Below are 6,514 nucleotides of genomic sequence, written 5' to 3'. Positions count from 1 at the left end.
ATCAACACAGACGATGTGAAAACTAATGTTCACATTTACACTTATTTAATTATCCACAATCCGTCTGTGTGCAGCAACAAAGGTCTGAAGTACAGAGTATAGAAGTGTAGCAGAACTTCACTTCCTTTCAACTCTATTTGTGTAGCACCTTTAAAAACAGCCATTAACCCAAAGCAGCTTGACAGAATCAAATATATTATACATATACATTTTTAATTTATAAATGAGTCATTATAAGTGTGTCCCTAATGAGTGAGCCAGCGGTGACCGTGATGAGGGAAGAAACCTTGAGAGGAAACTCATCCTTATCTGGAAGACACAAAAAGTCTATTCGTTATCGTCGATCATTGTTGAGGGTTACTGTCACCCGTTTACTGATGGAGACTCAAGTGCAAACCTGTTCATAGTGAATGTAGTTCTGAACCATTGCAGGAGACTGTTTAAATTAATTACAGTCCAAATTCATCTTCATGGTTCTTGCAGAAAATCCATCCACAAAACCTCATGGATCTTCAGGATGTTCGTGGGTTGACCTCCGTGTGTGTTGGTTAAACACAGTTGTTGTAATCCAAGATTTAGATCTTAATGTTGCTTCTAATCCGAGTTAAAACAAACATCTGTGTCACTTCCCCCAGATTTGGGGTTAGAAACAATAGTTAGTATTGAACTGAAGCCAGCCTGTGAGCGGTGTAGCTGAGGAAGATGACTAGCGTTCACGAGACACTCGATAGCTAATGATCTCACTGGATTGCGCAGTATTTCTCTGTACTGTACTGGAATGTGATGAGGATTTTAATGGTTGTTGATTTGAACAGCAGCAGAATGCCACACAAAACATAAAAAAAAGATGCAACAAAAATCACTTTCTAGTACCAAAGCCAGACAGGGGTGTGGTTTGAAAGCTAAAGGCGGGGCTTGTGCAGTAACAATAATGAGATTTATTTTTATGCAGATGATTTTTAGTAGAAACCTGATTTCAGCAAACACAGCAACCATACGCACCTAATAGTGTTACTGATAAAGTCCCCTAAATGTTCATCTGTGTGTGTGTGTGTGTGTGTGTGTGTGTGTGTGTGTGTGTGTGTGTGTGTGTTATGAATAATATAATAATCTAAACTTTGAGCAGTGTGTAAATATCATTTATTTCTATTTGAAGTCTGATTTTCTCAAAAATGGTTCCTGGCACTAAACATGGATGATTTGTGCAGCCTAATTATTATTCTATATAAGATTTCTGTGAGTAGTACAACATCTCTCACTCACACACACACACACACACACACACACACACACACACACACACACACACACACACACACACACACCCCACTCCACTGGCAAACCCATTTCATTCCCATTAACCATTAAGACAGAGATAGACAGATCAAGAACAGAGGACAGCTGGAGACAGAAAGATTTAGAGCAATGAAGAAACTCTCTCTCTCTGTATGTCTCAATGTCTGTCTGTCTGTCTCTCTCTCTGTTGGTCTCTTTAGCTTTCTGTGTCTTACCATTTCTTGGAAAGAGAGAGAGAGAGAGAGAGAGAGAGAGAGAGAGAGAGAGAGAGAGAGAGAGAATGAAAGAAAGAAAGAAAACAAAAAAACAAAAGGACTAAATGGCAAAAAGGCTTTATACAAGATGTGTGTGTGTGTGTGTGTGTGTGTGTGCACTCACTTGCTGGCTTGATGCCCAGATGTCAACTCTCTGCCTCACAGACAAACTGCATCTGGTTAAACCCTCACCGTTCTGAGCCCAGTGTGTGTGAGTGTGTGTGCATGTGTGTGTGTGTGTGTGTGTGTGTGTGTGTGTGTGTGTGTGTGTGTGTGTGTGTTTATGTATGTGTTCAGCAGCGATTTGCAATTCAATGATCCTCTTCCAGTGAATTACACGAAGCCCAGGCTCTCAAGCTTAAGTGCACATAAATAATCACTCCCTGAGTTACCATTATAACTGTATAGCCACACACACACACACACACACACACACACACACACACACACACACACACACACACACACACTCACTTACACTATTGCTATTGTTAGTATTATTACAATTATTCAATTATAATGTTTTATTTATAACACCAAACTGAAGATAAGGAAGATAAGGAAAAGAAATCACACAGATCTGTAATCAACACAGACGATGTGAAAACTAATGTTCACATTTACACTTATTTAATTATCCACAATCCGTCTGTGTGCAGCAACAAAGGTCTGAAGTACAGAGTATAGAAGTGTAGCAGAACTTCACTTCCTTTCAACTCTATTTGTGTAGCACCTTTAAAAACAGCCATTAACCCAAAGCAGCTTGACAGAATCAAATATATTATACATATACATTTTTAATTTATAAATGAGTCATTATAAGTGTGTCCCTAATGAGTGAGCCAGCGGTGACCGTGATGAGGGAAGAAACCTTGAGAGGAAACTCATCCTTATCTGGAAGACACAAAAAGTCTATTCGTTATCGTCGATCATTGTTGAGGGTTACTGTCACCCGTTTACTGATGGAGACTCAAGTGCAAACCTGTTCATAGTGAATGTAGTTCTGAACCATTGCAGGAGACTGTTTAAATTAATTACAGTCCAAATTCATCTTCATGGTTCTTGCAGAAAATCCATCCACAAAAACCTCATGGATCTTCAGGATGTTCGTGTGGGTTGACCTCCGTGTGTGTTGGTTAAACACAGTTGTTGTAATCCAAGATTTAGATCTTAATGTTGCTTCTAATCCGAGTTAAAACAAACATCTGTGTCACTTCCCCCAGATTTGGGGTTAGAAACAATAGTTAGTATTGAACTGAAGCCAGCCTGTGAGCGGTGTAGCTGAGGAAGATGACTAGCGTTCACGAGACACTCGATAGCTAATGATCTCACTGGATTGCGCAGTATTTCTCTGTACTGTACTGGAATGTGATGAGGATTTTAATGGTTGTTGATTTGAACAGCAGCAGAATGCCACACAAACATAAAAAAAAGATGCAACAAAAATCACTTTCTAGTACCAAAGCCAGACAGGGGTGTGGTTTGAAAGCTAAAGGCGGGGCTTGTGCAGTAACAATAATGAGATTTATTTTTATGCAGATGATTTTTAGTAGAAACCTGATTTCAGCAAACACAGCAACCATACGCACCTAATAGTGTTACTGATAAAGTCCCCTAAATGTTCATCTGTGTGTGTGTGTGTGTGTGTGTGTGTGTGTGTGTGTGTGTGTGTGTGTGTGTTATGAATAATATAATAATCTAAACTTTGAGCAGTGTGTAAATATCATTTATTTCTATTTGAAGTCTGATTTTCTCAAAAATGGTTCCTGGCACTAAACATGGATGATTTGTGCAGCCTAATTATTATTCTATATAAGATTTCTGTGAGTAGTACAACATCTCTCACTCACACACACACACACACACACACACACACACACACACACACACACACACACACACACACACACACACACTCCACTGGCAAACCCATTTCATTCCCATTAACCATTAAGACAGAGATAGACAGATCAAGAACAGAGGACAGCTGGAGACAGAAAGATTTAGAGCAATGAAGAAACTCTCTCTCTCTGTATGTCTCAATGTCTGTCTGTCTGTCTCTCTCTCTGTTGGTCTCTTTAGCTTTCTGTGTCTTACCATTTCTTGGAAAGAGAGAGAGAGAGAGAGAGAGAGAGAGAGAGAGAGAGACAGAGAGAGAGAGAGAGAGAGAGAGAGAATGAAAGAAAGAAAACAAAAAAAAACAAAAGGACTAAATGGCAAAAAAGGCTTTATACAAGATGTGTGTGTGTGTGTGTGTGTGTGTGTGCACTCACTTGCTGGCTTGATGCCCAGATGTCAACTCTCTCTGCCTCACAGACAAACTGCATCTGGTTAAACCCTCACCGTTCTGAGCCCAGTGTGTGTGAGTGTGTGTGCGCATGTGTGTGTGTGTGTGTGTGTGTGTGTGTGTGTGTGTGTGTGTGTGTGTGTGTGTGTTTATGTATGTGTTCAGCAGCGATTTGCAATTCCAATGATCCTCTTCCAGTGAATTACACGAAGCCCAGGCTCTCAAGCTTAAGTGCACATAAATAATCACTCCCCTGAGTTACCATTATAACTGTATAGCCACACACACACACACACACACACACACACACACACACACACGCACACACTCACTTACACTATTGCTATTGTTAGTATTATTACAATTATTCAATTATAATGTTTTATTTATAACACCAAACTGAAGAAAAGTACACGACCCCACACTATCTCTATGTTATGCAACACTACACTACATTGTAGTATAGTTCTTCACATGACAATATATAACTACAATGAAAAATTATACACAACAGTACACTACACTATACCACACTGTAATACATTGCATTGCACTGTGATAAACTACACTACACTGTTGTAGACAACACTGCAGTACACTACACTGCACTGCAATACACTACACTGTAGTACATTACACAGCACTGCAATACACTACACTGTAGTACATTACACAGCACTGTAATTCACTACACTGCACTGCAATACACTACACTGTAGTACATTACACAGCACTGCAATACACTACACTGTAGTACATTACACAGCACTGCAATACACTACACTGTAGTACATTGCACAGCACTGTAATACACTACAATGCACTGCAATACACTACACTGTAGTACATTACACGGCACTGCAATACACTACGCCACTTGGCAACATCATTCGCAGACATGGTTTTAGTTATCATTGTTATGCTGATGATATTCAGTTATATACTGCTTGTCAACCAGATTCTGCTAATGTAAAATCCTCACTCTCCTCTTGTGTTAGCGAGTTAAAACAATGGCTACACTCAAATTTTCTTAGCTTGAATCTGGGTAAAACCGACATTCTGATAACTGGATCCCCATCTCTAATAAAAAACAACTCTGTGGACTTTAGTCTTGATCTGGATGCTACTGCGATTTTCCCCTCAGCTACTGTTAGAAATTTAGGTATTATACTCGACCCCTCACTATCCTTTGATGCCCATATTCGCAGCCTCTCTAAAACGTCTTTTTTTCACCTGCAACGCATTGTCAAACTTCGACCTTTTATCTGCAGAAATGATGCAGAAATATTAGTGCATGCTCTGATTACGTCCGTCTCGACTACTGCAATTCACTCTTCTCTGGTTTATCAGCTCACTCAATCTCACGTTTACAGTACATACAAAACTCGGCTGCCAGAATGTTAACCTCCAATAAAAAATCTGCCCACATTACCCCTATATTATTTGATCTTCACTGGCTCCCAGTCTCATCTCGCATAAAATATAAAATCATACTGCTCACTTATAAGGCACTAAATGCTCTTTCTCCCCCCTATCTTTCTGATCTTCTCTCTTCCTATGTTCCTTCACGATCACTCCGGTCTTCAAATTCTGAACTTCTATGGGTTCCTAGATTCCGTCTATCCTCTGCGGGTGGCAGAGCCTTTTCTGTCATTGCTCCAATACTATGGAACTCCCTGCCAATTGCACTCAGAACCATCACCACTTTGACTGAATTTAAATCAAGGCTTAAGACCCACCTTTTCAACCTCCACTATCAGTCAATGCATATGTGTTAGGAGTCCTTAATTTTTCTGAAATGTGGTGTATGTTTGATGTACTATGTAGTTTTCTTTCTCTTGTCCTGTATGTTTTTGTGTCTGTGTTGTCTCTGTTATTAACTCATGCAGCTGCATGTGATCCTTCGTCCTGGGCAAATGTCCGACGAATATGTATATGTTTATGTATGTTCATTATATTTCATCTGTCTTGAAATATTGTACTCTGTAAAGCGTCCTTGAGCTTGGGAAAGGCGCTATATAAATTAAACTTATTATTATTATTATTATTATTACTACACTGTAGTACATTACAGCACTGCAATACACTACACTGTAGTACACACAGCACTGTAATTCACTACACTGCACTGCAATACACTAGACTGTAGTACATTACACAGCACTGCAATACACTACACTGTAGTACATTGCACAGCACTGTAATACACTACAATGCACTGCAATACACTACACTGTAGTACATTACACGGCACTGCAATACACTACACTGTAGTACATTACACAGCACTGTAATACACTACACTGCACTGCAATACACTACACTGTAGTACATTACACGGCACTGTAATACACTACACTGTAGTACATTACACGGCACTGTAATACACTACACTACACTGGAGTACATTACACTGCACTGCAATACACTACACTGCACTGTAATACACTACACTGTAGTACATTCCACGGCACTGTAATACACTACACTACACTGAAGTACATTACACTGCACTGCAATACACTACACGACACTGTAATACACTTCACTACACTTAAGTACATTACACTGCACTGTAATACACTACACTAGACTGTAATACACTACACTACACTGAAGAACATTACACTACATTGTAACACTACACTACACTGAAGTACATTACACTGCACTACAA

The sequence above is a fragment of the Silurus meridionalis genome, chromosome 12, assembly GCF_014805685.1.
Source record: "Silurus meridionalis isolate SWU-2019-XX chromosome 12, ASM1480568v1, whole genome shotgun sequence".
Classification (NCBI taxonomy): Eukaryota; Metazoa; Chordata; class Actinopteri; order Siluriformes; family Siluridae; genus Silurus; species Silurus meridionalis.
The sequence above is the reverse complement of the archived record's forward strand: the minus strand, read 5'-3'. Positions refer to the sequence as shown.